Raw genomic sequence first — 20,416 nt, forward strand, 5'->3', positions numbered from 1 at the left:
ATTTATATTATTTTTTTATATTAATTCAATTTATTAATTATTAATATTGCATAAACAAAATTAGCCATTTTCACAAATTATTAATTATTGAAGCCTTTTACCCAAGATAGTGAAAATCCATTCTTATTTCAACTAATTGATGGCATTTTAATATATAAAGCACATGAGGAGATTTCCACTCCATGCTTAATAGCTAGAATTATTATTCTTGTTTCAAAATAACTTTTCAGATAGTGTTAGCAAACCTGGATGGCATCACTAGCAATCTTACACTGATTAGACATGATGGTCAACAATACAATCTCATGACTGTTTATAAACTTAGGCTTAAGGATGCCAAAAATGATGTGGGAATAGGCACCTGGCTATTTAGCTTAATAAAGGCACAGGATGGAGCAAAATCAATCAGCAAAGTGTGGAATTTAAGGCTAAAATCATGTTTTATTACGTCTGACGTTGATTACACTTAGATTTGTTAAGTATTCCTATTAAGACTTTAAGGGAAACCATGCTAAGAATAGAAATGGTATATTTAAGTTATATTTTTTACCTTGAGACAATTGGAAATTCAAACACACTTCTAAGAAATAATACAGAGAGGTCTCCTGTGCCCTTTACTCAGTTTCCCCCAAAGGCGGCATCTTGCAAATCATCCTACAACGTAACAATAAGGATATTGATGTAAATATCGTGAAAATAAAATATTCCCATCATCCCATCCTTTCACAGCCACACCCGCTACTTTCCTCCCACCCCCACCCATCCCTAGCAACCACGGACTGATTCTCATTTCTATGTGTTCTCATTAAAGAATTTAAGGTTCTTTTGGCCACTGAAGCTGGGAAGATTCTACCCAGGGCCCATGACATAGGATCACCTTGTCCTCTTCCCCTTCGACCTTTCCCCAAAGCCCCTCAATAAAATGGTTTGAGGGGCCTCTGGGTGGCTCAGTTGGTTGGGCGTCTGACTTTGGCTCAGGCCATGATCTTGTGGGTCTGAGCCCCGTAGAGCCTGGAGCCTGTTTTGGATTCTATGTCTCCCTCTCTCTCTGACCCTCCCCTGCTCACGCTGTCTCTCTCTCTCTCTCAGAAGTAAACAAAACATTAAAAAATTAAAATGGTTTGATTCCCCCCCAGAAAAAGAATGTCATATAAATGGAATCATAGAGTATATAACCCTTTAAGGTGAACTTTTTTCACTCTTTAATTCCTTCAAATTGAGACATTGATTTGCAATTCTTTTAATGAGCAATGATGTTGAGCATCTTTTCATGTGCTTCTCAGCCATTTATAAGTCATTTTGGAGAAATGTCTATTCAAGCACTCTGCCTATTTTTAAAACTAGGTTGAGGGGCGCCTGGGTGGCTTAGTCGGTTAAGTGTCCGACTTTCGCTTAGGTCATGATCTCGCGGTTCGTGGGTTCGAGCCCCGCGTCGGGCTCTGTGCTGACTGCCAGCTCGGAGCCTGGAGCCTGTTTCAGTCTGTGACTCCCTCTCTCTCTGACCCTCCCCTGGTCACGCTCTCTCTCTCTCTCTCTCCTAGAAATAAATAAAACATTTAAAAAAAAAAAACTAGGTTGAGTAGTGGGAATTCTTTGTATAGTCTAGATACTAAACCCTTATCACACATATACTTTATGAATATTTTCTCCCAATCTGCTGGTTGTCTTTTCCCTCCCTTGATAGTTCCCCTGATGCACTAAGCTAAACCCGAGGTGCCAGTGGGTCTGCATTTCTTTCTGGCGGTTCCGGGGAAGGATCTGTTACCTTACTCACCTGGGTCAGAATTCTGTTCCCTGTGCTTGTAAGACCAAGGTTACTTGCTGGCTATAAGCTTAAAGTGGTTTCCACCATTCTGAGGCCACCACGTTCCTCGGTCTACTGCGCTCTTTCCTCTATCTTTTTTTTTTTTTTAATATTTCTTATTTATTTCTAGGAGAGAGAGAGAGAGAGACAGCATGGCTCCTTCCTCCATCTTAAAAGTCAGCAGTGACGGGTGGAGTCCTTCTCTCCCTTCTCTCGGGCCTCCCTCTTCCACTTTTAAGCACTTTAGTGATGAGACTGGGCCTTCTCAGATAATTCAGGATAATCTCTCCATCTCTAGACGGAGGTGGAGGTGGAGATTACATTTCCATCATGTTTGCAAAAGTCCTTTGGCCATGTAAGGCCACCTATTTGCAGGCGCCAGGGGCTAGAACGTGGGCATTTGGAGATGCCATTATGCTGCCCATCACGGCAGCTACGGAGTCTTTTTTCTTTCAGTTTCAGATCCTCCTGGTTCTTGGCATGACATATGATGTCCAGTTCATTCCAGACATTTTGGATATTATGCTATGAGACTTTGGGTCTTATTTAAACCCTCTGTGTTAGCTGGCTCCCTCCCACATCTAACACGGCTGACAGGGGAAGGGAGAAAGCTCCTGGTTACGACTAAGTAGCAATAGAATGTCAGGGTCGCCATTCAGTCTCGGTTGCTACCCCGGGTGTAGGCTCCTTACTGCTGGGCAAGAGAGGGAGTCCCGGTGAGGCTGCCTCTAGTGCCTCCCTGAATCGGAGGAGTAGGAGAGCCCCCCACGACGTGACCTCCACTAACACTGAGCAATGATGAGCATATTGTCCCTCCACTAGGCCTCGTCCAGCATCATGGGGGGGGGGGCAGGGGGTTGACAGGCACGTCATTCCTGCCAGGTGGGGTGCTACTGAAGGCTCCCCACAGGGGCCCTACGGACAGGGCACAGGGCACCGGAAAGGGCTTCTTAAAGTCTAGAGCAATGAAAGTCTCTGCCTCTCACTCTGCTTCTCTGAGATACCTTGTGTCGGGGGCAGGGGTGGAGGGGAACACCTTGCTACCATCTGCCAAGGACGGAGTCTGGGCTTCCCACTCTGTCTTTGATGCTTGTTGGGGGGGGGGAGGGGCAAGCCTAGGTCCAGGAACTTGTCAAAATATCATGACTTCCTACTGGGAAAGTGCTCTCAGCCTCCCGTGCACCCTTGCTTATTTAGATTATATGGAATAGTTTTTAGTTCATTTATTTTTTGAGAGAGAGGGTAGGGGAAGGGCAGAGAGAGAGGGAGACAGAGAATCCCAAGCAGGGTTTGCACTGTCAGTGAGAGCGGGATAGAGGGCTTGAACTCACAAACCCTGAGATTAGGGCCTGAGCAAAATCAAGAGTCAGATGCTTAACCAACTGAGTCACCCAGGCGTCCCTAGATTGTATAGATTATGCAGCACACATGCCAACCGTCTGTCTAACCCTTCGGGACACTGTGGTCTATTAAGTATTTCCATAGCCGTGAGCCACCAGCCCAGCTGGTCGTCACGGTGACTGCCGACCTCTGGCTTCTGGTGCTGCCTACTTGCACCAGGCATCTAGTCCTGTCGATCCCACTGCCATTAACAATAACAAGCCCAATTCTGTGACCACCTGTCCTTCAGGGAGCCCTGAACTTCCCAGTGCCCTTCTCACCGGCACATTTCTGACGGCCTTGGAGAACAGTGTGGTCATCTTGGTGAGACACAGCCAGGGTCACATGGCAGCTCCTCGGTGCCGGTTATGACCTACCTCCTTCTGGCTCACACTGGTGTGTGGATCGGCGAAAAACCATACAGCCTCGTGCTGGAGAGCTGTGCATATTTTGGTGTCCGCTTTGCCTCAATAAAAACAAAAATCAGTTTGCCTTGACGGAGATCTCTGTTTAGCAAAAGGAATAAAAGCCAGCATTTAATACAGAGGTTATTCTGTGCTGAAGATTTTTCTGAGCACATTGCAACATATTAGACAATGACATTCAGATACAGAGATTTTAAGTAACTCACTCAAACTCACACAGGGAGTAAGTGACAGAGTTGATGACTTAACCTGGCGATGAAGGGGGGGGCGCGGCTCTGGCAGGAGTCTGGGTGTGAAGTTCTCAATGTCTACAAATGAATAATAGGAGCTTTGAATATTATTATTTCATATTCTTTCATAAGAATATGAGAACGGTAGGGAACTTGGGATAAGAAGTCCCACCTGCAGCTGACTATTCTCCTTCAGGTCACAGTTCCCAACGGCCACGGCGTGTTTTGTTTTCTTTTGTTTTTGTTTTAAAGTGACGCTGACTCCCTGCGGGTGCTGCCTGTCATGGGCCCCGAGGCCGCAGCCGGCGTATGTCCTGTCGGTAACAGAAGCACGTCTTCTACCTTTAATCGGATCTCCCCTGTGTGCAGACGCCGACGCTCGTCTTGAAAAGGGCCGGACACTCGGAGTTGTCCAGCCGGTCGCTGTCCTCACGGCCCCGCGGCGGAGGCTCGAGCCTGGGCGGGTTTGCCGCGCGGCTCCCGGGCCCCTGGGCAGCTGGCCGCGCCGGGAGCCGGGCCCCCGGAGGTGTTCTGCCCCCGTCCGAGGCAGGGGTCGTCCCGGGCCCGGGGCGAGGACGTGTGCCTCCGCCAACGGGAAGAGACGGGAACAGCAGATGCGCTTCCTGGGGGAAGATGCGAGCTCGCGACACCTGCTCGCGACACCTGCGTCTGACGCCTACTCCCCCCCCCCCCACACACACACCTGGGGACCGCGCGGCTACTTATGCTAATGAGGCCCGCGGCTCGCGTGTAGTCGTGGCCGAGTGGTTAAGGCGATGGACTAGAAATCCATTGGGGTCTCCCCGCGCAGGTTCGAATCCTGCCGACTACGGCGCCCCCTCCCCCACTGTGGGGCGCATCCTATCTATTGTCCCCGCCGGAGGTCCTTTCTGGGGTGGCGGGAAGACTCCGCGAGCTTCCCCGGACGGGGGGGACAGGGGGCGCGCGCGGCGTGTCTGCATCCACTTTTGCAGACGCCACTGGGCCACAGCCCTGCAGGTGTGGCCTGTCCCCGAGGGGGAGCCCAGGCTTTGCCGCCGTGGCCCGAGCCGCGCTCGGACGGCAGCGTGTCCGCCCGGAGGTGACCGCGGGGTCCGCGTCTCCGAGGAGTCGCACCTTCATCTGGACTCTTGTCCAGCCACGTGGGTCCTGGTCACTGGAAAGGACATCCCATGAAACTCTGGATCAAATACAGGTGAAAACCACGACCCAGAAGTGGTCGTCAAGTCGGGAATCCAAACCACGCACAAGCAAGGAAATTAAGTAAAGCCATTTTCCTCGGCCAGCGGGGTCGTCAGGGTCTCGCTAGGCTGGCTTGTCCTGGGGTCCCGGACCTGGGTGGGTGTGAGGGGCCAGAGATAAGGTTCCACCCTCCCTGGGCACAAGCCAGACCCGGGTCAGAGGCAGATTCACACTATCCGAATTACAGGCAGGAGTCGTGTATTAAAGGGACATTCTCCACTCCCTCCCAGGACATGCCCTCAGAGAATCCCGCCTGTCAGCGTCCTGACCAGCTGGGGTCGTCACACCTGTGTGCACCTCTTGCAAGGATGCTTCTCATAACTCTTGGTAAACACGGTGCCCACCCCATGGGTGAATGACCAGATTTTTGCCTAATTCATGTGTGTCTCTGGGAGCAAGAGGAAAATTAAAAGCACTGAGTCCCCAAGTCAATAGGTGGGTGATGCTGAGCTGTGAAGGCCCTCTTGGCTGAGCAGTGCCAGCGAGGTGAACATGACTTGGCTAGGTCTATGAGATAGGTTTTGGAGGATGAACTTGATCTTTCTTTGGAAAACTCATCATCTTCTCTCCTCTCACATCCAGCGTATTGGTCACTGAGACTCAGAAACTAAGAGAATTCTAAAATGTCAAAGCTAATGGAATGTTCAGGCCTTCCTGTGGAAACAATTCCTAATTTTAGACTTGAGGGAAGTGACCCACATGACATCCAAGTACAGAATTTAAAAACAAAAATGTGTTCAAAAGAGGTGCCTGGCTGGCTGAGTTAGTAGAGCATGAGGCTCTTGATCAGAAGGTTGTTGGTTCAGGCCCTACATGGGGTATAGAGATTGTTTAAAAAAAAAAAAAAAAGACTGTTTTTTAAAAATTGTTTAAAAATATAACTTAGAGGAGAGTTGTGATGTGTAAGCAGGGAGTCCCCCTCATTCCCGATGATGCTTTCTTCTGGAGGGGGCCCTGAAGGATGGAGCTCATGTTCTGGGGCTGTAGCCAGGGTCCCCAAGCAGGATGGTCCCTGACACACAATTTTGCTTTGCAAGTGTGGGTGTGTGATCTGGTTTCTAAACATTGCCTCTGGGATTCTAGAAAGAGTTCTCTCTTTACTTTTAAGTTGCCGAGACGTCTTGTAGACAAGGAAGATAGAGTCGACAGCACCCTGATGGACTGTGTCCCGAACACCAGAGTTCCAGAAAATTCAACGGAAAACGTAAGTAAGGAAGTGGAGACCCGATAGAGCCACACTTCACTTTCCTCCATCGTTTTGATATTCCGAGAGTAGCATTTCCAATAGAAATCCAACCACGGCTGTAATTTAAAGATTTCTAACAGTCATATTAAAAGTTAAACAAGTATGGTTAATTTTAATAATGTTTTATTTAACCCCATGTAGCCAACGTATTTTAACCTGTAAGCAATTTGAAAAGTCGGCCAGATGTTTTGTTATTTTTCCGTACACATCTTCAAAGTCTGGTGTGTATTTTGCACTTAGAGCACGCTTCCATGGGGACCAAGTTTCACGAGTTACCCGAGGCCAGTGGCTGAGGCATCACAGATCTGCAGTGTGTAGGAATCACAAAACTGAGTTTGCAGGCCATTGAAGCTAAGGATGGTCTATGCGGGAAACAACTGGGGCATGCACTTCACATCGCTTTGGGGACTACTGTCGCTGTGACTCCCAGTATTCAGTTAGACATGCTCTTTGTGGACTCCCTCATTGTCTGCGGAAGCCGGTGAGTGATGCTCGCAGCTCCTGTCCCTGTGTGCTGGGCAGCAGAAGAAGCTGTTTGGGCACCGGGGACACTGTCCCTACATTGCAGGGACTATTTCTAAGAAGGCAGCGGCCGGGAAGTCCCTGAGCCTTCATCACTCATCAGCACCCCCCCCCTTTCCTTTCCATTTGCCACTGTGATGGGGGTTGCGTGTCTCTGCTTGGCTGAGTTGCTGCCCTTAAAGCAAAGGTAGAATTCCTCATGGGTGAAAGTTGATGATTAGCATCCACCCTAGACTCCCTGCAATCCAGGCGTCCTTAGAGACTGCCTTCCCGCACCTCCTCCTTGGACCAGCTTTCAGTTCATCCCTCATCCCTTGCCTCTATGCCCTATTATGGCATCTTTACCAAGCCATGGCTTAAGAAGATGCAACATTACTATTAGTGCCCCCTACCACTTTGCACATATATCACATGTCAAACTGTTTTATATTTATCATTCATTCTGCCTGCAGAACGTGTGTGTAAATGGACTGTCACATTTCAATCCTCAAAGCCCAGGTGATTAACTATTAAGTCACTTTCAATGATTTAAACTACTGCAGTAGAAAATAGTCCCATTTACAGATTTAATTGGTGTTGTGTCCTTTCTGAATAGTAATTCCTAAATAGAGTGTCTTTTTCTCTCTTCTGTTTTCCTGGCTTCATCTAACAGTCTACGCAAAGTAGATCCATTAATCCAGCGTTTCTCCTTATACATTTTAAGAAGCTTATATTTCCTTTGCTACACCTGTTAGTCCTTTGGAAGCAACAGGTAAAATGCCATTTATGAGGTGTCTATGAGTCCCAGGTGGAAAATGCCACCTCTAAGTGGCAACTGCAATGGACACTCAGTGGAAACACAGAATTCAGAAGATTCATTAAGTTTTAAGAGAACGAATGTTGCCTAGCGTCTGCTTCCTTCTTCAACAAGAAAGGCAGAAAATGACAAACCAAGGGCTTCTTCTCAGTGGAGACCATGGAGTCGGGTTTGGAAGGGAGGGGAAATAGAAATTTCCATAACCTCTGGTTAAAAGAACACAGAGTTCTATTCCACTCTGTTGTGCCTGCATGTGTCTAATTTTGGTGTCCAGGTCTGGTGGAATCTTCCAGAGGGAAAATATATCCATGTGCACCACCATTTCATCTTTTCTAGTTTTTAAACATCGTAGCTATTACATACAATTCTGCCATGAATGTTAAAGGCTGTTCCAGTTGTGGGATGTATCCCATCCATCTTCCCCAAAGGCTGGCTGAATAGGAAGCTGATCTCATTCCAACAACCCTTCAGAACAAGGAGTCCTTCCAGTTCTGAGGAGAAAAGTGTTACTTGCCAATATGGTGCAACAGTTTGGGAATCATCCAAATGACATTAAAGAATAGGAAAGATTGGCTACAAGGGCACTTTCTGGAAGGCAACTTGATCTTAACCAACAGAACCAAGTTTCATCACGGGTATTTACTTTAATAAGTAACATCTCTACCGTGTAGTCGTGGCCGAGTGGTTAAGGCGATGGACTAGAAATCCATTGGGGTTTCCCCGCGCAGGTTCGAATCCTGCCGACTACGGAGCAACTCCCTCCTTAATGGAGCCTTTTGACATCTTGTAGGCTAGTTTGAAATCCTACACAGCTGCAAGTCCGAAGAGAAACATGAACTGTACCCAAACTGTAAGCAATGCATCCTCATTTACTAAAATTCTCCTGGTTTGTTCTTGGGATTAACTGACCTGTGATGGAGTCTTTCAATCGGGCCAGAAAAAAAGAAATCATAATTACTGTTTTATCCAGTAGGTTTGACCGGAGTCCTAATGTTTTATTTTCTTCCAGAAGAGTCCAAATTTAAGAGATACCTTGGTGTTTCCTGCTTCAAGGTAACTCTTTCAAAAAGATGAAAAGCTAGTGGGAATGCTGGCTTCTCTATGGAAATGTTACCTTTCAGCAATTTTTGCATACCAACTGTATCATTAATATCTCCCAATACACTCATATTTTAATCTCTCTGGGTGAGGCTGATCTGGAGTTCTATGCTGGCTTAATACACCCCAGCCTAAATATTTAAGGGGTAAGGAAACAAGTGCCAGAAGTAAATCCTATCTCAAGGCAGTAAAATCATTTGCCCCCACGTTACTGGAAAATAAAGTCTAAGACAAAGCTGTAATCAACTTACATAAAGTATATTTTCTTTGCATATTAAACATTTTAATATTTAAAATATTTAAAACATAATCATGATATGAATCTCAAATGATATTGGGATACAGGCAGTGAAAAAAGTGTCTTTTCTATCTAATTGCTCTAGCTCTTCAATTGCCTTCCCCAGTGGAACGAGTTCTTATATAACTTTCCAGAGTTATATGTGTATATAATATTCAGTCCACTCTATGCTCTTAAGTGAAGGGTAGCAAATTCATCTTGGTTATTTTTTTCCCTAACAATATATACTGACCTATAGAAATATGGCCAACTGATTTTGAACAGTAGTGCGGGGAAAAAATTCAACAGAGGAGCGATAGCTTTTCACTACATGGTTCTGGAGCAGTTGACATCTATGGGCAAAAACAACAATAACAAAAGCAAAAAGAAAATCCACATCAACCTAAACCTCATTCTGTACACAAAAATTAACTTAAAATGAGTCACAGACTGAAATGTAAAATTCTAAACCTTTTAGAAAATAACATAGCAGATTTTCAGGATCTAGGGTCAGACAAATTCCTTTGACTTGATATCAAAAGCCCAATCCTCAAAAGGTAAAAAGATCAGACCTCTTCAAAATTAATAACTTTTACTCTGCAGAAAGACACTACGAAGCAGTTGAAAAAAACAAGCTACAAATTGGGGGAAATATTTAGAAACCACGTATCTGACAAAGGAGAGTATCTAGAACAGGTACGCAGGATTCTCAAAACTGAACAGACTAAAAAAGAAAACCAACACTTCAGTTAGAAAATGGATAAGAGACATGAGGGACATTACACCTATGATAATATACGGATGGCAAATTAAGCACATGAGAAAAATGTTTGACATCATTAGCTGCTAGGGAACTATAAATTAAAATCATAATAAGGTATCACCCTCCACCTGTCAGGATGGCTAAACCAAAAATAATTACCACACCCAATTCTGATGAGGATGTGGGGAAACTAAATCCCTCCCACACTGATGGTGGCACTGTAAAACGGTAATGTGATTCAGGAAAATGATTTGACAGTGTCTTAGAAATGTTAACATGAACTTTTCAGATAATCCAGTAATTGCACTCTTGGGTATTTATTCCAGAGAAATAGAAACTTCTCTTCCTACAAAGATCTGTATGTAGGTTTTGTGTGGGGTTTTTGTTTTGTTTTTTGTTTTTTCTTTTCTTCCCTTCCTTCCTTCCTGCCTGCCTGCCTGCCTGCCTGCCTGCCTTCTCTTTTTTTTTAACAGCAGCTTTACCCAGACTAGCCCCAAACTGGAAACATAGGTAGGTGAATAGCTAAACAGCAAATGATATATCCGTACTATGGAATATGCTTACAATACAAAAGAATGAACTGTAGATACAAGCGGAAACTTAGATGAATTTCCAGCAAATTATGTGGAAAAGAAGCCAATCTCAAAAGGTTATATTTTGTGTGATTCCACTTCTATAACATTCTGGGAAGACTAAATTAGAGAAATGAAGAATCAGCTTCGAGTTTTCAGGCGTTAGAAAGGGGAGTGCCAGGAGAAGATGGGTGTGGTTATTGAAGGAGAGATTCTCGATGCCACGAAGCTGCACTCGCTTGTGGTGGTGGATTCGTGAATCTGCACATGTGATAAGCTGCACAGAGGTAAATGGCTGCCAGCACACACACGAATGAGTACAACCGGGGAAATCAGAGTAAGACTGGAGGACTGTATCATGTCAATATCCTGCTCGTGATGTTGTAATGAGCCAAGATGTTACCATTGGGGGAAACTCGGATAAAGCATTCTCTCTTTATTATTACTTACGACTGTATGTGAGTCTGCAGTTAAATGGAGTAATACATATATTTACATATGTGTGTGTAACTCACATTGGTACATAGAAACATGCCTCATTCATATGGTCAACTGCAGAATATTCCATTATATATGTGTTCCACAGCTTAAAGAATAAAAAACTATTTCATTTAGAGTCTTGAAAGCTTTTTATTACACATAATTTAACCACAAATGTCTTTGGATTGTCCATCGCTCTTCACAGCTGTGGTGTACTTATGCTTGAGTCAGAGTTTCTCGGAATCTTCTATAGAGTTTGTCCTGGTTTGGAGGGTAGCTCCCTGACTGCCATCAGAGCTGGTAACGTAGGCAGCTGGAAATTAAATCAAATCAAGGTGACTTGTCAATTCAGGAACAAAGCACAACAAGCCAATTTGTCATAAGAGCAGATGGTCATCTATTATGTCCATTACATCAAAGACTAAGAAATTTTGGCTTCAAATGTACATTTTAATATGTTATTTCACCTCATTGGGAGAGAGTCAAGATTCAAGACAATAGCTTCATTCCAATGAGTTATCTCACTGGTTCTAAGTCTGTTTCTTATTCAGTTACAGGAATTTCCATCTCTTGTGTTATATATAAAATAAGCAATCCCCTAAAGCATGATTCTCCCTGGATCATGTTAGGACTCTAAATTTTTGCGCTGGAAAAGATGAAGGAAGACCCAGGCAGAGGATCACCGAGTCTAAGATACACTCATCTCACTGGCAGAAGTGATAGCAGGGCGGGTTGCGGGGGAGGGGTGGCATCTAAAGATGAAGCAGGCTGGAGTGAGGCAGAAGAGCAGACTTCAGAAAGCTCAAGGTCAGGGAGAACTGGAGCGTCTTAACTCACATTGTCAATCCTGAGGGAGAAAAATTGGGCTCCCTCTAGATATAAAAATGCCAAGTTTCAACTCATCTAGTGCATTCCACAGGTAGTAACACAGGCGCGAGAAAAGCAGCCTTCTTAAATTCAAATATCTTAAGGAACGCCTGAGTGGCTCAGTCGGTTGAGCGTCCAACTTTGGGTCAGGACATAATCTCACGGTTCGTGGGTTCGAGCCCTGCGTCCGGCTCTGTGCTGACAGCTCAGAGCCTGGAGCCTGTTTCAGATTCTGTCTCTCTCTCTTACGGAGATAAATTTAAAGACAAAATAAAAAAAAAAAAAAGAATCTTTAGATCAAAAGTTGAAAAACAGGTCGCCAGTCAAAGTAAGAACACGCACCTGGAGGTTGGCTTAGCTTCATAGGATTGACGAGCATTGTGAGGCTGTCCCGGAATTTCTGCGAATCTTTTTTGCAGTCTTGGTTCGGTACTTGCAGTCTCCCCCGAGAGCATCCGGGGGGGAGGTGAGTGACCGGCGCGCGAGGGCAGCGGCTCAGGGGTCCTCTTCTGGGAGGAGAGACCGCGCCCTGCCCCTGCTGGGGGGTCAGCTGTAGAAGCGACGGCCCCGCACCCCCCCCAAACATTCTGCCCTGGGCTGTCCACACTGGGGCCGCGCTCCTGTGGCAGACTAAAGGGGAAAGCGCAGAAACTACCAGAATCTGCCAGAGAAGGTGCGCACTCTGCAGAATGCGGAGGGGAAGCGAGAGGGGGTGAAGGAGGGAACCAGTCAGCACCGTCAGGGGTTTGCAGGCGCCACACACCGCGCCGGGAGCCGGGGAAGCGCGCCCCGGGTTTGGGCAAAATCCTCTCGGAAGAGGGCGCGCACCTGCGCCCGCAGCCTCGGCAGCCGGGAGAGTCGCCGGGTCCTCGTGTGCCCGTTCGTGTGTCGTCCGCGTCCGAGGGGAAGGACCGCGCCGGGGAAACGCGCCGGTCGCGCAGCCACACGTCTGAACGTGGGGCGCGGTGCGCAGGGGTGCGTAGGGGGCGCTTCCAGGCCCGGGTGCACGCGGCTCCGAACCCCCGAGGGGGACTTGGAAACAGAGGGGTCTGCCTTAGGGTCTGCGATAACGGAGAGCGGCAGAGCGAACGACGCCTGCGGGACGCACGGAAGGGGAGCGCGCAGGGCCGCTTCAGCGGGCGGAGCCGGGGGCGCCGTTCAGGGAGGCAGGGGAGAGGGCGGCGGGCTGGGGACCGGGGCGGATCCCAAGGGAGGGGCTCCGGCGGAGAGCGCCTGGCCTTAGGAGGCCCGCCGGGCCGTGGTGTGGGGGGCCGACACCCCAGCCGCCAGCCGCCCCACTCCCGGCGCCGAGCGGCTGCTGAGAACCTCGCAGGGGGGGCTGGGCGTCCGGAGGGTCTGTGTGGCCGTGACGTTGGGAACGACGGCGCTTGTTGCGCTGGGAGGAAAGTGAAGTGCGGCGCAGAGACGGATGGAGGGAGGGAAAGTGTGGGGCGAGGGGGGGTGGACATGGTAACACTCGGGTCGAGCAGATAAGAATCAGAGGAGAAAAGCAAGAGGCCCACCCCACCGAGCGAGCAGAGTGGCGCAGCGGGAGCGTGCTGGGCCCATAACCCAGAGGTCGATGGATCGAAACCATCCTCTGCTAGACTCACTTATTGCTGCCTGGTGAGCGCGGGATCTGCTTCCGGCGTTCGCTCTTCCCGGGGCCTCGTTTTCGAAGCTCACAGAATCATGGAGGACGCTCCCCAGCCTTTTATTTCTCCGGCACCCCGACTCCCTCTCTGCCGGCTGGTCCCGGGCTCAAACCCGAGGAGTCCCAGGGGCTTTCGCGAGCTCGGCCCCGCCCGTACGTCCCGCACCGCCGGGCGCTGGCAGCCTTGGCCTGGGACGCAGCGGGGGTGACCCTGGGGGGAGCGGGGGTGACCTTCGGGGGGAGCGGGGGTGACCCTGGGACTCAGCGGGGGTGACCCTGGAGGGAGCGGGGGTGACCTTCGGGGGGAGCGAGGGTGACCTTCGGGGGGAGCGGGGGTGACCCTGGGACGCAGCGGGGGTGACCCTGGAGGGAGCCGCCGGTGGGAGAAGCCCCCGCAACAGCTGCGGGTCCTGGGGGAGGGCAGGGGAAGGGGAGGCGGGAAGGCGCGGGCGCGGGGGCCGCGCGGGAGGACGGAAAAGGACCCGGACGCGCCGGGCGGGGGAGGGGGGGGGTCCTCGCCGGCGGGAACCGCTCACAGAAGAGCCCCTGGCGTCCCCTGCGCTTGCAGGCGGGGGACCGAGCGGGACCGAGACGTGGGAACCCCGACGGCTGCCCCGGGAGCACCGCCGCCGGGCGCCGCGCGCACTCTGCCCTGGATGCTCGCCAGCCGACGGCGAGCCCGCCCGGTGGCACCTGACCCCGGGGCAGCCTCCTCGCTCCTGCGGCCGGACCCCGATCTCCGCTCCCTGGGCCCGGGGTGGAGCCGTCGGACGCCGGAGACGCTCTGTTCCGTCACCGCGGCGCCCGCGCCGTCTATGCGGGAGGGGGCGGACTTTCAACGTGAAGGTCGAGGGTTCAAATCCCCGCGTTTCTCCTTTCATCTCTGCTCAGGAAACGCGGCGCAGCCCCGGGAGGAGGGGCCGCTGGGGACTTTCGGGCCCCGTAAGCGAGGAGGGGAGGAGCTGCGGGTCCCGCAGTGACTGCGCCCCTTCTCCGCGGTGACGTCCAGGTCCCGCGCCTGGTGGTGGGCAAGAGACGCCTGCACCTGAGCCCACCTTTCCCGGCTCGGCTCAGGGAGAACCCCCTGCGGACCCCGCGGTCTCCTCCGGGCGGACACGCTGCCGTCCGAGCGCGGCTCGGGCCGAGGAGGCAAAGCCTGGGCTCCCCCTCGGGGACAGGCCACACCTGCAGGGCTGTGGCCCAGTGGCGTCTGCAAAAGTGGATGCAGACACGCCGCGCGCGCCCCCTGTCCCCCCCGTCCGGGGAAGCTCGCGGAGTCTTCCCGCCACCCCAGAAAGGACCTCCGGCGGGGACAATAGATAGGATGCGCCCCACAGTGGGGGAGGGGGCGCCGTAGTCGGCAGGATTCGAACCTGCGCGGGGAGACCCCAATGGATTTCTAGTCCATCGCCTTAACCACTCGGCCACGACTACACGCGAGCCGCGGGCCTCATTAGCATAAGTAGCCGCGCGGTCCCCAGGTGTGTGTGTGGGGGGGGAGTAGGCGTCAGACGCAGGTGTCGCGAGCAGGTGTCGCGAGCTCGCATCTTCCCCCAGGAAGCGCATCTGCTGTTCCCGTCTCTTCCCGTTGGCGGAGGCACACGTCCTCGCCCCGGGCCCGGGACGACCCCTCCTCGGACGGGGGCAGAACACCTCCGGGGGCCCGGCTCCCGGCGCGGCCAGCTGCCCAGGGGCCCGGGAGCCGCGCGGCAAACCCGCCCAGGCTCGAGCCTCCGCCGCGGGGCCGTGAGGACAGCGACCGGCTGGACAACTCCGAGTGTCCGGCCCTTTTCAAGACGAGCGTCGGCGTCTGCACACAGTGCAAGCTCCCGCGGTCGTCTCTTAGAAAACTCGCGATCATTTGATTTATAACTGTCTTTCTGCGGCCGCGGGCAGGAGTAAACTCGGAACAGACCTCCAGCAAAACCGTCCCTCAAACCTGAAAAGCATGAACGTTTTTATTACAAACGCAAAGACTTCTAAAACTGTTCTTGCTCTGTTCTTTCAAAGTTATTTTTTTAAACCCGGTTAAATGTCAGAAAGCAAGAAGGGTGGGAAAGTCTTCATTAATTTTGCCATTCGCCAACTGGCATTGATCATTTGAGAAACAAGTTCAAGGTAAATACTTTCACTGTGCAGCTCGTTCAACAACGCAGATAGTTAATCCAAGAACCATTTGAGGCAAATGTCAATTCTTGGGTAATATCAATAAATAACCAATACATCAATAAAATGCATTGCTCTACTATTCACTTATAGACTTGATGACTTCACAAGGCAGGAAGCAAACTAAAGTACACTCATGACCACAACCCGGAAAGGAGCGGGAGAAACATACTGAAGTATCCGACCCTTCGTCTCAGTATTTCACAGGCGAAAAGTTGGCCTATTTGGAGTCATGCTAATTGCAGATTGCTCTTGGCAGTGAATAAACCTTGTATCACAAACATTTTCCCAGAACAATTACAGAATCTCCCCAAATTTCATTTTAGTGGCTTCTTAATGATCTATTAGGCAGGTGAAACAAAAATATTTAAACATTTCATTCATTTTTAAATACCTTTTTTAAACGATCGCAAGGGAAAATGAAAAGGCTTGTGCTCAGTACACACCCTTCCCTGGTGAGTCTGTTTCCCTAGGACTGTGCGCCTCAGACCCCCCCCCCCCCAGGCATGGGAGCCACCTGGGGCATAAAAGCAATTGTTGCATTTGCCCGACCTCACTCTCGTGTTTCCCATTCCAGAGATGTGAACGAGGCCCAAGAACCTGCATTTCTGAAGAGACTCCAGGTGGTGCACACGCTGCTGGGGGGGGCAGTATTTTGAGAAGACCGCAAGGACAATAAGAAAGTTCAAAATAAATTTACTGTGTTCAGTGTTAAAAACCCTTTATGGGCCTAAATGGAGGTGGAGAGCAAGACCTAATTAACCGGGCTAGATACACGAGGGGGGCACTAGTCTCGCCTTATTCTAGAAGAACGGGTGGGAGAGTTTCAGCATCACGTGCGCGCATTCGGCCTCGGGCAGGGAGGTCACGTTCCTCCTGTGTCTGAAATTCGGTCGAAATCTTCTGGTTTCCGTCCTGACAACGCACCTGGGCTCCTAGAATTCAGAGCGGCCGCAGGTTGTGGGGTTTCTGACTCTTCCAGGAAACGAGCTCTGGTCCGGTGTCCCCTGCATTAGCCCGCTCGTAAACCACGTAGTCTCCGACCCCAGACGCGGCCCTATGGGTCCGGCCGGATCGATCCCAGCACCTGCGTGTCTTCATTTCCCGCTTGCGGGACCCGCCGGCCTCTCCTGGGGGGCGGGGCCTTGGGGAACCGCGGATTTCCCAGAGCCGCTTCCCCGGCGGGCGCGGGGCCCCCTTTCCCCGCGGGGTCGGGGACCTCCTCGCCTGGTCTTTTCCGGTCGCGACAGAAACTAGCCCCCCGCCCGCCTCTCCGACCCAGAGGTCTTCACTGTTCTCTCTCAGAAGGACGAGTGAGTCCTTTAAAGCCACCGGAGAATCTCCTGATTGGGGTTTTAACCGCGTAAACGCGACGGTCCCCCATTGCCACGCCCGCTGCATTTCTGTTCCGTCTTCCCTCCACACCTGCGGACGCGGAGCTGTTCAGACCTCACCCTTGGCCCGGCTCCCACCTGGGCTCCCACCTGGGCTCCCACCTGGATTCCCTCCTGGGCTCCCTCCTGGGCTCCCTCCTACTTCCCTCCTGGCTCCCCAGCGCCCGGGGTGACCGCGGTGTCCGCGGATGGTGGCAGCTGAGGGACCGGTCAGGCGCCCCGGGCCTCGGACATTCGAGTCGTTTGTTCGGGAGCCTCTTACTGAAACGCCGCGTGGCGGCTGGTGCTCGGTTTGCCCGGGGTGGTGGATGGGCTCCTCCGTCGGGAGGGCGAGGCCCCGCGGGTCTTTGTTGCCGGACTTACTACCTGGGAGCCGCACGCATCCACCATAGGTTCGCCCCAGGCGAGCAGGTAGTCGTGGCCGAGTGGTTAAGGCGATGGACTTGAAATCCATTGGGGTCTCCCCGCGCAGGTTCGAATCCTGCCGACTACGGTTTTACCGGAAACAGTCCAGATTGTTCTGCCGCATGTAGCCAACACCACAGATGAGGCTAACGTGTCCCTTTCCCCACCCACGGGGGCTGCTTCCTCGAGTACGGGCGGCTCCCTGAACGCCTCTGAGCTTACTTCCAAATTGGCATAATTCACCTGACTTCATCAGATGCCCCAGGTCGCAGACTTCAGCTCCCGGGCTGGCACTCCTCACTGTGGGATGTTAGGATCCATAAAAAGTAGTGAGTGGCCCTAATAGGTCGCTATTAATCACCTTGTGCCAAGAAGACATGAGTTGAGCAAGAGGCCCATGAATTTTGTGGTTCCCCTTAACAGATGAAGAAACTGCTCAGCCCGGCCCAGGCAGGCGGGATTGACCAGGACTTCCAGACAGCCTTATGAACCGGGGTGTTCACAAGGTCCTTAGGAGACACTCCTGAAACTGTCAAATTGTTCGCAGCTTCAGGGGTAGGTTTGTTAGCACCCCACAATAATAGCAGGCCCTCTTCTTCAAGCCCCTGCTACACACCACGATTCCAAAGACTTGACGAGTCTTATTATGTGTAGATCTTTAAAAACACAGAGGCCCACAGAGACCCCACCTTACATAATATGAATGAGGCCTCCGTGACTAGGAAGCCAGAGTGTGGAGCCTGAAGGGAGCATGGTTTCTGCTCTGCACCCAACCCCCCAGCTGGTGCTGGGGGTTCAGGCCACCGTCTGCTTTCACCACCGAGTCGGTTCACTGTTCTAGACTCATCCTCTCTGGCAATAAGGTCACAACAATGGTGTGATGTAAGGTCCTGGATATGGCCTGGGATAGAATATTGCTGCCCACTGAATGATTAGTGCTTGTGTTTCCTTTGGTGCAGGAAGTATCTCTTATCAGTACATGGGGGTTGCCTATATTTGAGGGGGGGCATTTCTTAACAGTTTATAGTTTCCCACACCTTTTCAGCTCCTGAACACCAGAGCCTGATGTTGAAAAAGACTTTTTCAACCAACAGGATTTGGATGTAGTCTAAGGCTGGTTTGAGAGAAAGTTAAAGCTATTTTGGCCCCAGAGATGGGGAGAGGTTGGGATTAAGGCACATATATTGGAAGAGAGTGAGATTTTTTAAACTCTACAAAGCATTGGTCCACATATTTCTTAGAAAGAATGAATGCTTCAACTATGCTGCATAGAGACCCCAAGGCAGATTCTTCTGTCCCCACTCCCTTCTCCTCCAGCACATTCTGGGGGTGAAAGTGTTTCACAAATGATGAAAAGAAACAAACAGTGATTCCTGCCCAGAAGAAAGAAAGATAAGAGCAAACTTATGGGTGAGGAGAAGAGAGAGCAAGGATGCACCGGTAGGAAAGGTGGTTGCAAACAGAGGGGGAGACACAGCAATCTCCTTGTACAATTATGTGGCTTTGAAGATAAAGAAATAACTATTTAGGGAGCCAGGAAAAAGATCACCTTATGGCTGCGGGCAAAAATCCTCCCGGAAGCAGCCTTGCCCAGAATGGTGTCCGCGATGTGAGAGGGTGGGGGAAACACCTGCGAGATACCTGGGGGAACATAATGTAAGTCAAGGATTGTAATTAACTCAGCTGAGATGTATTTTGTGCCATTTAAGAAAGTGTATTCTCACCCAAAAGGAATAGGCAGCATTTAAAAGGGATAGATCCACACATAACTTTATGGATGAGTCTAAAAAAAAAAAAGTGAAAACTTCAGGAGCAGAATGAGACATAGAGCAAAATATATGGAGAATAAAATTAAATACAAACATACCGACATCTGCCTTGCAGGAACAAATTTCAGTAAAAATGTAAATGTTAGATACTTTTAGAGTTAACTTTGTAGGGGAGATTAGAAGGAGACCATTATGGAGATAAAATCATCAATCAATTAAGAAATAGTCTTTACAGGGGTGCCTGGGTGGCTCAATTGCTTAAACATCTGACTTTGGCTGGGGTCATGATCTCATGGCTTGTGGGTTCAAGCCCACATTGGGCTCTGTGCTGACAGCTCAGAGCCTGGAGCCTGCTTGGGATTCTGTGTCTCCCCATCTCTCTGTCCCTTTCCCACTCACACTCTGTCTCTCTCTCTCAAAAGTAAATAAAAACATTAAAAATGTTTTTAAATAATAATAAAAAGAGATGGTCTTATCAGAGACTAAATTACAACTGAGATAGTCTAAAAATCTGACATGTTCAAAATCATTGTAATCTTTGAGATACATTTATATACATATATATTTTATTAGATAAAATTTAATGGATAAAAATAATGGACAAAAGTTAGAATGACAGAAAGTTCAAAATATCCACAGTGTTGTCAGGCTGTCCAGTGCTTGTGAACTGTCGGTTGGAAATTATGGAACTATTCTGGAGACAAATCTGCCACCATTCAACTAAGTAAAAGACAAACTTACCACATGATCCAGCTTTTCTTTGTGCCTCGTGCTATATATCTCACAAGTTTGCAGGAAGACATCTATGACTATGTTCCAGTTAGTGGCGTTTACACGGGTGGGAGTTTTAATCAGTCTGTTTGTCTGAGACTTGGTGAGCTGATCAAACTGAGTGGATGCACCCTGAAGTATGAAACAGTGAGAGGAAGTTACAAAGTGAATGTAAAAAATATGGATGGAACACTTCACTGTTCATATAAAGTAACAAAATAACACACGCAAAGGAAACTACAATACAAATTTCAGAAGAAAATATTCAAACAAAAAGTTACAGAGTGGGGGGGTGTGAGGGAGGAAATGTCACAGAACACATAGCAAAATCGTTGCTACTGGAGTCAGAAGAGGTAGAATGTTAGTGTGAGAGGGAAATATCAATCCATCCAGTTAAAAAAAAGAGCTGTACATAGACCAATAACCACGTGCTTTGAATTGTTTCTTTTTTAACATTTATTTATTATTGAGAAACAGAGAGAGACAAAGCATGAACAGGGGAGGGTCAGAGAGAGAGAGGGAGACACAGAATCAGAAGCAGGCTCCAGGCTCTGA

The 20,416-nt window shown here is 49.7% G+C and overlaps 5 non-coding genes across 5 annotated transcripts; 4 read left to right on the forward strand and 1 right to left on the reverse strand.

The window, feature by feature from the left end:
* The first annotated feature begins 4,589 nt into the window (after positions 1–4,589).
* Positions 4,590–4,671, forward strand: TRNAS-AGA. The gene has a single exon. It is a non-coding gene; the product is annotated as a tRNA-Ser (tRNA).
* Positions 4,672–8,312: 3,641 nt separating this feature from the next.
* On the forward strand, positions 8,313–8,394 carry TRNAS-AGA. The gene has a single exon. It is a non-coding gene; the product is annotated as a tRNA-Ser (tRNA).
* Positions 8,395–13,236: 4,842 nt separating this feature from the next.
* On the forward strand, positions 13,237–13,308 carry TRNAM-CAU. The gene has a single exon. It is a non-coding gene; the product is annotated as a tRNA-Met (tRNA).
* A 1,400-nt stretch (positions 13,309–14,708) lies between these two features.
* TRNAS-AGA lies at positions 14,709–14,790 on the reverse strand. Its single transcript has one exon. It is a non-coding gene; the product is annotated as a tRNA-Ser (tRNA).
* A 2,537-nt stretch (positions 14,791–17,327) lies between these two features.
* TRNAS-UGA lies at positions 17,328–17,409 on the forward strand. The gene has a single exon. It is a non-coding gene; the product is annotated as a tRNA-Ser (tRNA).
* Positions 17,410–20,416: the final 3,007 nt, after the last annotated feature.

Source organism: Hyaena hyaena, unplaced genomic scaffold (genome assembly GCF_003009895.1).
Source record: "Hyaena hyaena isolate Hyena2069 unplaced genomic scaffold, ASM300989v1 scaffold_1367, whole genome shotgun sequence".
Lineage (NCBI taxonomy): Eukaryota > Metazoa > Chordata > Mammalia > Carnivora > Hyaenidae > Hyaena > Hyaena hyaena.